The sequence below is a fragment of the Palaemon carinicauda genome, chromosome 17 (genome assembly GCF_036898095.1).
Source record: "Palaemon carinicauda isolate YSFRI2023 chromosome 17, ASM3689809v2, whole genome shotgun sequence".
Taxonomy (NCBI): domain Eukaryota; kingdom Metazoa; phylum Arthropoda; class Malacostraca; order Decapoda; family Palaemonidae; genus Palaemon; species Palaemon carinicauda.
Window position 1 is genome coordinate 116,910,676 of NC_090741.1, and position 12,500 is coordinate 116,923,175.

General features: G+C 35.8%; 1 protein-coding gene across 1 annotated transcript in view; it reads right to left on the bottom strand.

Annotated features, from left to right (window-relative positions):
• LOC137656900 (uncharacterized) overlaps positions 1-12,500 on the bottom strand; it is a 297,621-nt gene that overhangs the window by 118,103 nt on the left and 167,018 nt on the right.

Here is a 12,500-nt window from a genome sequence, read left to right on the forward strand (position 1 = left end):
TGCCACCTAATATGTCTGTACAAATAAACCCCATCAAGAATACAATTCGGAGTTTATCACACGCCATTATAGAATAACCCTCGTAACAGCGTAAATAACAGTGTTTACACTCCTGGTTGTACCTGCCGCGCTTATGAATGCCATAACTCTGCTCCATCAAGAAAGAGTATTAATTGAATTTCCAGCCATCCCACAAATTGCCTTTAATCTAGTTCTCCTACCCATAAACACTTCGAGGGCTTGAGCACTTTTTCTCGTGGGGACGGTTACCCTAAAAGGAGTTATTAAAGGAGGGATGGAAGGACCTAGAGGATTAGTAGAGAGAGAGAGAGAGAGAGAGAGAGAGAGAGAGAGAGAGAGAGATTTGTAGCTTCATGAGGGAGACAAAATGACTTGCATCGCTTTTAGTGCGCTGTTGGATTAGACTCATAAATCATCTCTGTTTTGCAGTCTCTCTCTCTCTCTCTCTCTCTCTCTCTCTCTCTCTCTCTCTCTCTCTCTCTCTCTCTCTCTCTCTCTCTTGTATTCTTTCTCCAGTTCTTGTCGCATGCAGCTTATTATAGGAGTAATGAATCATCTGGAAATTGTTATTTTAATAATGTTGATTTTTTATTTTAATATTCTATTTTGATATTTTAGATTTTATTTTTCTCATGCACGTCGGATATCAAAACAAAGTAAATCTAAATTTTATTTTACCATCTTCTTTCGCAGTATAATATTAAGACAAATGTTTATCTTTCTGGCAATTCATATTGTCTATAACCGTGAATATCATTAAATTCATTAAGAAATATTCTTTGAAATATAAACTTTGATACACAATATAATCTAATCAAGACTATGGTCTTCACCTTCGGAACGTGAAGCAGATGTCATTTGGTTTCGCCTTTGAACGTTAGAAAAGATCAGTGCTCTGCCACTTTGAAGGAAAATATTTCATCCATTTCTTTTATGTATGTAAAAAAAATATGTCTTGACATTTAATATTAAAGATTGTATCAGCTGAATATCTAAACGTATTTAAATCACCGGCCGATGGATGTCCTTTCAAGATAAATGTGTAGCTGGTATTCTAAAGGTAGTCAGTTTTCTGGAAAACACCGAAGTACTTTCCAGCTCCTTGGATCATTTCTCACCTTTATCAAATATAGGGTGCCCTCTAAATTCAAAGCCTAGGCCCTAGATCTGTGATGAGGCCGGGTTAACATACCATAAAAAGAGTGGGGTGTGGGGAGGTGGTGAGTTTAATGTTGATACCCAAATATTATAAATATTATTGGGTAAGAACCATTTCCAATACTGAGACAGACGATTAGTATTGAATCCAAAGTGCAAAGAAAGGGAGTCCGGTGATAATCAGACCAAGAAAACTATTCAATGGGATTTGTAAAATGGGAAGAAAGCACGAAGTTAACTCTGATTTTCTCTCTCTCTCTCTCTCTCTCTCTCTCTCTCTCTCTCTCTCTCTCTCTAATACCGAGAATTCTTCATCTGTTTCTCTCTCTTTCACCATCCCTAAGGCAGGCACAAAGAGAAGCTGTGAAGCAAATGTTCGACAAGGAAAGCGATCCACCCCTTTGCTACAAATCTTACAGATCTTCCTTGAGTGGAACGATGTATCTCACACTCTCGCAATGGAAGACAAAGCACCGAAATCACCTCCGACCAGAACCAACTGAATGCATTCTGTCAGTGGCGTGATTTAAAGACCCTCCCAACAACATGAAATATCGAGGTTTCAGTTGCAAGATTACGAAGCAATTTCAATTGATGGTTACTTTCAACTCCCTTGACACATATGTGTTCTCTCTCTCTCTCTCTCTCTCTCTCTCTCTCTCTCTCTCTCTCTCTCTCTCTCTCTCGGAGTTTGTACTGAGAAGCATATCGTAGAAATCATAGAACTTTAGACAATATATTTTGTCCGTAAATGTCGTAAGCCATTTTGATTTATTTTCTTTTTCAACGCCCATTTTGTTATGGAAATTACTCAGATATATGGTGTAGACAGTAGAAGAATAAATCAAGAAAAGGTCTCCTTATTGAATAGAGAATGATAAAAGGAATGAATGCAACGAATGTATGTGTAAATTCTACAATCAACATTTACCAATTTATGATCATTTGTTTCACAATTTTCATGTTTGGCCTCTATAATACAATGTGCCACATCTCCAACTAAGCATAACATAAAACCAGGATAACCAGCTCTATATCGTTAAACTATTCTATTAAGTTCCCCCTTAAAACCCCCACCCCAACTCCTACAAAAATTAATCCCTTTTCGTCTTCTAGTCACTAGAGAAAATGTTTGACTATATAATCCTTTGTGGATGTCAACGAAAAGTGGTTTCTGTGTAAACAAATCATACGGTTCGTTTGTTACTTCACTCCTGAGGTTCACGGTTAAGAGATATTGCGTGGCTCGACTTGGAAAATAGGCATTTTCTATTTTTGTTATGTGTGGATGACGAATGTTCACCTACATCAGAAGAAATAATTTAGTTTAAGTTTGTGACACTTAGGAGTGAGCTGCTAAACATGGGATATAATAACGATTATTTTTCTGTCAAGAATATTAACAAAACCTTCTTTATCTTTCACCTGTAGAGATGGTGGAACCTCCCACGCTCTCTTCCAAAGATCTTTTTGACTTATGTAAAGAAAGATGGTAGGTCTTCCTGACCTGCAAACAGGGCATGGAAGGATTAAGCATTTCCCATGTACCGTCTGGTCTTTTATGGTGTAAATCATAATATGGTAATTTCAGACAGCAAACTAATCCTCTTTGCCTTTCAGGTCGTAAGTGCGTTATAGAAGCCATTTTCATAAGTTAAACATTCTTTAACGAGAATACTTTACTGAATAATGTGGTGCAAAGAACACAACAGTTTAATTTTTCAACTTTTTTAATTTGGCTTGTATGAAGAGGATTTTCTTGACTTTCTTTTATTTTGTACATATTTGCGTGCTCCGTATTCAGATTTTAACGTAAGTAAACTTAGAGTTTGTAATAATCTTACTTCGAATTTTGCGAAATATCGTAAGATTTTATTCATACTGAACATTATACAAAGGTTTACTGAGAAAATTCTAAATCGCAGATAAAGTTTGGAAAGCCCGTTAACTTGTGAAATAGATCTTGGGATAAAATATTACTTGAACGTGCTCTGATATTTAAATTTTATTCTCTATTTAAAGACATTTTAACATATAGGTTCAAATTATGACTTGAAGCTTATCTTTTCATTCAAACCTATGACACAATCTAAACTATTTTTCCAATAGGCTGATGTAGCTTAAAATAGTTTGAATTAACATAAAAAATTACGAAAACCTTACATAATTTGACAATATAAGTGGATTTTTTTTTTATAATTAAAAAAAAAAACAAAATATTGATTATATATATGGCATCAGTACAATAAGAAATCCATACTTATTCCACGGGTCTCGATAAACAAAGCTGTAGAAATAATTATATTAAAAATATCGAAGTAAACTGATAACAGAGTACTTTTGGCTTCCATATATTGCTACTGATATGATCTGTTAAGATATAAGATAACGTTGGCTATTTGGCATTTTGACATTTATGTAGTAAGCCACCTTTAGCTACATGGCTTGCTAGCAGTTTTTGAAACCTTTGGCCACTTGGCTCGATAGCCTGTTTGTGTTTCCCATATTCAAAAGCATTTTAGTTTTTTAGTAGTAACGTTTTTGCGGTACCTAGGACTACTGTGTTTATTAGCACTGTGTGGTACCCGTAGCCACCAACCCTATCAGAATCTTAGTGGCACTGTTTCCTGGTACCCAGGTCGCTAGGCTCATTAGTATTTTTGCATTACCTCGCCTGCCGGGTTGGCGAGAATATTATTGGTACCTATAGACACTACTATGAGATTCAGGGCCTCTGTAACACGGTTTTTTCGCAATAACTTTTTTTCTATGAATTTCATAAATATAACGCTTATTCAGAATGCACATTATATCTACACATAAATTTTGACTATATTCTGCATTACGTAGGTTGAATAAATTTGGTACTTTATTAAGTAAAAGTGACGATTTTTGAAGACGGGCCAACTTACTCAGAGAAAAGGTTTCGAACGCAATCGTTACGTAACTTATGACGGCATTTCTTCTCTCTTTCTCGCTCGATGATTGGTTATACGTAACGAAGGCTATACCTCTGCCAACAATAACACAAAAGTGTAAATAAAAGCAAAGCAGTACACCTTTATGAACTCTGAAACCTCTCCTCTGATAATTGTCATAATGAACAAACGAACAAAATATGTTAATAAATACAAAAACACTTTGATTATTAGTTTAACTCCCAAAATAAGTTTCCTAAGAAATTACAGTCTACTTTATAGGTCACAATCAGATTGACAAGGTGTAGGGAATAGTTGGTAATTTTCAAAAACGTAGTAGACAAGCTTGATTTGATAACTGATATATCCAATGTCAAGCAATTTTTATTTATTGTCTATCTACCTACCTATTTACTGAAAAAAAAAAAAAACCGGTACCGTATTTTGGCTTTAAACCTTCACCAATAATTATCGTCAGAATGATGACTTCATGAGGCTCCACCCACGTTGGCCTCGTTATAATTCAGGATAACACTGAAGGCTATCATGGGCATTGCTGGATTATGAAATTTAAATTCTGGCTAAAAAATCTCATTTCTCGAGTAGTTGTAATAAGTGCTAAATGATCCTCAAGGATCCCAGCAGTTGGCCTAAACGTTTAATTCATGTATACTACTGTACTGTTGCGGCACTACTGTTATGGTAGTATTACTACGCTAGCGCAGATACCCCACCCACATTTATGTATCGTTCCGCCATTCATAAAGTCTTTGTCATGTTTTTTCACTGTGCAATAAGCTATGGCCTCCTCAGAAATTAAGTTAAACATTAGATAATAGGTTATTTCATAAAGCTGACAAATTATGGCAACTGGGAATGTTATTGCTGATGTTGAAGCTAAAGATAAAGTATTGTATCATTCCTTCATTGCATTATCATATTTACTACTATTTGTTTGGGTACATGTAGTAATTCTTTTAAAGGATAAATGAATTATGTTCACTTTACTTCTATAATTTCCCATTAGATATACAAATAAAACTCCTAAAACTATTCATGATTTATTTACAAAATGCTGTCATGCCCAAAACATAGCCAACACGGTCGTACGGCCTAAGAAGAAGAAAAAAATGATATCGGATGATCCGTTGGTCTGATGGAGATTTTAGCACAAAAATCTTATCTTAACAAAAATAGTTATATGAAGACTGTTTACATACACTCTCTCTCTTTCTCTCTCTCTCTTGGTGGCATAGTGAATAGTTAATGGAAATGTTCAAAAGCCTGACTGACATTACAAGTATTATAATCATGTTACGCTAAATACAAATCAGACCATAAACCTTGGATTTAAACTAGAAACTGAATAATTACCTATTCAGGCTATAGTAAATACAGCCACAAGCTTTCTCTTGCCTGTACAAAGTTGCAAGTCGTAAGACAAATGCAGTTTTGCAACCACGGGGGCAATTCCAAATCCTGTTAGCCATTCTTGACTATTATGGGTTTCAGAGCCTATGGAAGAAGGTGAATGGGTGTCTGGTGGATGGGCGGGGCAAAATTTTGTCAAAAGGTGTTTACATTGCTTACGTAATGAATGTTTTCGACTCTTGGCTCGTTATCACTGGCCATGGCGTAGGCTAGATCATTTTTACTCTATAAAAATTAAAACTATCGGGTTTAGGTTATTGATAATGCTGACAAAATTTGTGTGTGGTTGTAAAATATACATATGTCAACTTTCAGCTACATCCGATGCATTGATAAGGAGCAAAGTCCAAAAAACCGTGTTACAGAGGCCCTGAATCTCATAGTAGGCTTTTCAGCAGTTTTGTGGTACGCCTGGCTGCCAACATTTTTTTTTTTTTTTTTTTTTGGTATACATAGTTGCTAGGCTTTTTAACATTTCAGTGGTATCATGGAAATCCTTGCCATAAGGGTTGTTAACATTTTTATGGTTCCCCTGGTTACCAGGCCTCTTGACCTACTGGTGGTATACTTTTGTGTTATCCCTGGTTACTGAGCTAGTTAAAGTTTCTTTGATAACCATGTTCACCACAATAGTTCACGTTAATTTTCAGTGGGTGGTGGCTGCTTTTGTTTCTTGTCAGGATATAAGACGCATAGTTGTCACCATTCATTGAAAGTTGGCCACTGAGCCGGTGCCTAAGAGTGGTACAATTTCGTGGAAGCCCTGGTCAGCTGGCTTATTGTTTTTTAGATGTATGCTCTCGTGGTGGCTCTGTCCTGGTACCTTGTGGAACCAAAGGTTCTTCACTTGGTATGCTTAATTTGTTACCGTTTGAAAAGTAAGGCTTATTTTCATTTCTTTACACAATAGATAGCAATCTATTTTTGGATTATTATACTGAGATATATATTAACTTTCATCACACTTTTCCATCTTGTTATGTTTACTAGAGCGAAGTGTTTATTATTAAAATAGAATATATTTGTTTACATCATAGGTCGACGTGCTAGATTTAAATACATGTCCTTTTTTCAAAATAAAAGTGTTTTCTTAACACTTATATATCTGAAAATTTAATCAAAAGTGAGTCTCGTGACAATAGCAGGAATATGAATGTAACTTATTGGAGAAAAGTAACTTTTTCTGAGAGTAGAGGGTGCGGTGCGGTGCAAATCATCCAGCCTTGGGGAAGATCTTAATTGTAAACGATATTTCATTAATGGAGACTGGTGGGGAGCATTAAGTTTCCACTGAAGGTGTCAATGGTTATACTGGATAACCTGGGAAGATGTTTGCATGTTAGAAATACACTTCTATCATTATTTAAACTAATTTTTTAGGCTTCCATATGGAGCAAAATAATGCTTAACTCACCAGGGAGAAGCCTGCATTCCCGGTTTTGATAGTCAGCCGTGCACAAATTGGAGAGGATTAAGAATATCTCTTTGAGGGGGCTAATGGGGAGAACGAAAGGACGGTGGAAATGGGGGATAAAATTGGATAAAAGGTTAAAGGAAAATAGGGTTCCAAAATAAAGGAAGTACGGGGTGAGTCGACCAGAAAGTAAAGGAAGCTGCCTTCTTGAGAAAAGGTTGATTAGATTGGCCACTGTTACTCAACTGTGAGATTAAAGGAGCTCCCAAATTCTCTCTCTCTCTCTCTCTCTCTCTCTCTCTCTCTCTCTCTCTCTCTCTCTCTCTCTCTCTCTCCACGTGGGTTCATAAAGCTGATCTGTTATCGAATTTATTTCTCGGAAATATTGAAGATGGAATGTATTTTGGCAGTTATTTCTCTCTCTCTCTCTCTCTCTCTCTCTCTCTCTCTCTCTCTCTCTGGGCCGCTATCATCACTGGCTGCTACTATACCTTTTGAATCGATTTCGTTTCCTTTTAATAAGAGGAGCAGATAAGAGTTTAAATTTTTTTTATTTTTTTTTTTTTTTAAGAGAATCTCCTCTTTTCGGGAAACAAGCACCAACACTATCACACATCCTCATTTGGGATAATTCATTTGATAAAACCCACTAGCCACCTAAAGAATCTAGAAGGCGGGCATTGAACAAACAGAAACATTACACATCGCAATAAAATCGGAGAGATTTGCCCGATTTGAATAACCTTGGTGTTATATCTAAAAAATTTTTTCACTGTGTATAATCCTAATTTGAATTTGGATCATTGACTTATTGGCTTCCTTGTACTATCTGAGCAGAGGGCAATGCTCCACCGGAGCACACTGAAAGGCACTGTTGCAGGGAAACTCACCATTGGCTTTAGTATCAGCTGAATAATTATTTAATGTACCTAAATAATTAGTGTCCTAAACACTGTCTAGTAAGCCACTGCAGATTTCATGTAGTTTAACACAGATTTTCAGTTAGCTGCTCATGAACTGACATGGTATGTCTGGGCAGGAGAGCCTAACAAAGGTTAATAGGGCTTCACATTGCTTTGCGTGTAGTTACCTGAATAGTGTACTGAATACAGAGGATTATCAAAATGTGATACCTTGAATATCGTTCACCAAGAAGGCAAATTCAAATCCAAGGTGACCTGGAGAAAGTGTTCTTTTTGTCTGAGGAGGTAGAGTGATGAGTGCAAGTCACTGCATGGACAGCAACTGCGAGAACAATGTGTTTTATGTATGACAAAGAAGCCTCATCCTCTGAAGTTATGGCTTTGAACCTCAATAACAGATTTCATGAATATGGCCAAACATTAGATGAAGGAATACGTCTCCCTAGACTCAGCGGAGGAGATGCTTCTGCATAGGAGCTCAAATACTACTTTGTATTCTTAACACACCTGTACTATAAAGAGAGGATGTACCTCAGAGCCATCAAGAGACTGGAACAAGAGCGTGCACACAAAGAGGATGACTACTGATAGGCTCACATACAGTAGCTAACATCTTGTGAAGACATATGCCGGACTACAGCGCCCTATTTCATGTGGTGCATCCAGCAGACCATTCCACCTATTCTTCTTTAGCACTATCAATATGGTTTGGATGGCTCTGTGCAGTCATGACAAAGCTGAAACGTAAATCTTTGCACATGACAAACATGCAACAGAAGTAGGCCCTAAATCCGTGGTCAAAGTAAGTGACACAGGTGTTCTTGTCATATCAGTTACAGACCGACCATATTAAAACCGAGGTTGGGGATAGTCAAGCCGGATATACACCGTTTCCTTTCTGTCTAAACAAGCGAGGAGCCAATTATATGTTTTAGGTAGAAGACATTACAGATAGAAACACACACCGTTACAATATAAAAGTAAATATATTAGCTTACTAAAGGAGAGTAAACTTGTATTGCATGAGGGATTTCTGGACAACAAAGAAATGTTATATATTTTACAGCATTGCTGTTTTCTTCTGTTAACGATTGCCTTTGGAACACATTCTCAGCGTTGTTGTATATATGAGACATGTTTAATGAGAGGGTCATTTTGATGGGAGCTGAAACGCAAATTTAGGATCTAAAATCCGAAAAGCCATATGACTCAATAGAAAAATAAGCCGGCATTGATTTTTTAAATATTTTCCTGCGCTGATAAGACAGACACAATGGTAGTTTAGCTACTCGCGTGCAACTGCATGGCAAAGAGGAAAAAAAAAAAAAAAAAAAACGAGTATTCTTCTCAATGGAAGCAGTACCGGAGAAATTTTCGATGGTATTTCAAAGGTAATTAATTGAACAACTACGAGAGAGAGAGAGAGAGAGAGAGAGAGAGAGAGAGAGAGAGAGAGAGAGAGAGAGAGAGAGAGAGAGAGAGAGAGAGAGAGAATGAAAATAACTGACTATGCAATGCAGTAAATAGTATCTCACTCGCTTCATAAACATTATAATAAGTTGTGATGTTCACACAAAGATATATACATATATTTCATGCTTGACGTCACAGCATACAAATTTGGCGCCTCAGTGGCGTAGCGTAGTGTTAAACAGGGTAGCTTCGTTTGCAGAGATATCCCACGCTAAATATTGGTTTTAGATTGATGGGACTATAGTGTGCTGTAGCCACTTCAGGAGTTAAGCAAGGTGGAGATGATGGGAGGTTGTACATGTTTGCCCGGAAGTAGAGACCATTTGAAGCCATTCCTCGAATGTGAGCAGCACTGAAGCTGCATGTGAAGCATGCTACCTACCAGGAAGGTTGCATCTGAGGTCGATTAGATATACAGACTCTTGTCAACTGGGGTTGGACCAAGAAAGGAGATAAGTTGCAGATCATTTGGACTGAGCTCCTACTCATTGCAGTAAGCGGCCAGCAATTAAGTGTAGATCCAAGTCAAAATGCTGTGCTCTATGCAAAAGCCACTGTTTTGGTCTGACCTGTAAGATACTATGCAGCTGCCAAATCAAGGTTTAGAAGCGTTGTAGCATACGCGTCCAGACATCTACTATTAATATTAATATGGGGTAAATAACTATAAGTCTACTGCTTACTTGTACATCCAATGATATATCAAACATATGGTGCCTAAAATATGACTAGTTTCACCATTATTATGATTCCGAGAATGATAATAGGGTAAATGAAAGTTAGTCAGCAAGTAGTCTCAAATTCGGATTCTAGATAACAAAGAAATGTATGATTTGACACCAGGATTATAAAAATAAAACAGTGTTTGCATTTATTTTTAGAAACTCAGTAATTCTGTGAACTCAACGGCATTCATCATCAATAATGGCCGCCATCTTAAATTTACAAGAGGGCGATCAGCTTTATCATAATAGCAATCCAAAGGAGTTTGTGTCTTTTTTTTTTTTTTTTTTTTTTTGAAAATGATAGATTTTACAGTTATCTACTCCACTATTTTCGAAAGATGAATAAGTTTGGCTTTTTAAAATTAACAACTCCTTTTATTAGATGAAGGCATTAGTAGCATGATGATTCAACTCTAGTTTTATCTTTACTGGTGGAGAGCTTACCTCTTGTCTCATAAAATGGAAAATGCAAAGGAAATTTTATGTAGTTCCTTGTTTTTACTTGCAATGACTAGCATTGTAATTTAGTATACTAAACTTAATCACCAAGGACAGTATACCAAGGAGAGAGAGAGAGAGAGAGAGAGAGAGAGAGAGAGAGAGAGAGAGAGAGAGAGAGAGAGAGAGAGAGAGGAACAAACTAATTTCTTTGTTTGAATTACCATATTCCCACAGGAACGTGAGGTCATCAAAGTACGAATAGTTCTGATAAGCCCGCATGAAAGCTAAGCAGTCTCTCCTTGTAGATTTTATTATCATGTAAATGAACAATCTTTAAATAAATAGACATTCCTCGTCATAACTTGAATATTAAAAGAAAAAAAAACGATAAGTTTATTTGAAACGGCGTATTAAAATTTTCACAGAGAGAGAGAGAGAGAGAGAGAGAGAGAGAGAGAGAGAGAGAGAGAGAGAGAGAGAGAGATTCTTTTTGTCTGAGTAAGAGGCTTAGCATGTTGTTAGGCAAGATTATTCACAGTGTATCTCGAAAAATATGAAATTTTTCTCAAGAGAAAAGACTCGGGCGTTGGATATTATAAACGATGCAATAAATTATACGATGCAATGTTTTTGGCGATAGTTAAAAGTATATTTTTAATATTGTCAGGAATATTGTGGAGTTTTTCATTACTTTTGATGCTATTTTCGTTCATATTATCATTAGTGGAGTTAGGAAAAAATACAAGTAGATAAATGGCTATAATAGGAAATGGAGCCAAATCAGTCAAATTCTTACTAAATTGATTTAGGAAAAAAAAAATATCAAAAGGAGGCGTTTGGGTATCTGATCAACCTTTTAAAACGCAAGAAGTTACCAAGATTTAAGTCCAAAGCTTTCTTTGTAATTTTGTAATCTTATATATTGAACTTCATGAACGAATATAACGTTATAATTGTATACATATCCAGTATTGGCTGCACCCAACTATTCTTATGATTCTTAGGAACTATTTAGACCAAATTATTATCATAAACTTGTGTATTAGTTTTCCGAGTTCAGGAAGCCACACAAGAAATGAATGGGTCCTCGTGTATATGTGTCAATGTATAATGTTTAAAAATAATTATGCTTCGTCTATAATTTCCAAATACAAGTAACTCCAAAATAAATCCCTTTCAGTATGTACTGTACATGAAAAATTAGGAAAACGTATTTTTGATACAGACACACCCAGACTCATAAACACACTCATATATATATATATGTATATATATATATATATATATATATATATATATATATATATATATATATATATTATATATATATATATATATATATGTGTGTGTGTGTGTGTGTGTGTGTGTGTGTGAGTTTTACTTATTAGAACAACACAGCTCAATCTGACATTAACCACGGTACTCGCACCATGGTTAGTCGTTACCTCAAAACATTTTCTTGGCTCAATAAAGTAAAGGTCAAGGGTACTAGATGGTAAAAAGTTTACATTTACATTCTGATAGGTATTTCAGGTCACGTTCCAAACTTTCCAGTTAAAATTTATAATTTTTATCTGGAAAACACGTCATAATTGAGAGATTTGTCTTTATTTGCTTAATGTACATGTTATAAAACATTCAGGGAATCGGTTCTTTTCACATTTGGTTGGACATTCAGCCGAAATGTTGTACCTTTGACGTATAGCGAGTTTATTGAACTTAACTTATTAGGATGAACTGGCTAGCTAATATTCATATTTTCATTCTGCTCTAATTTCCAAATCATCAAATTACTTACGAAATAAGCCAATAAGCATTTATGATCCCTTTCACTACGGAAATATTCAATAAAATAATGTCTGGTTATTGACAGATGTTTCATAAAAATCAAATCATACAATTTTCAATGACAGTTGAGGAAACGCTTCATTGCTGAATGACTGGTAAGTCACGTGTAGTTATTATGACAGAGTTATACTGTATATAAAAAATAACC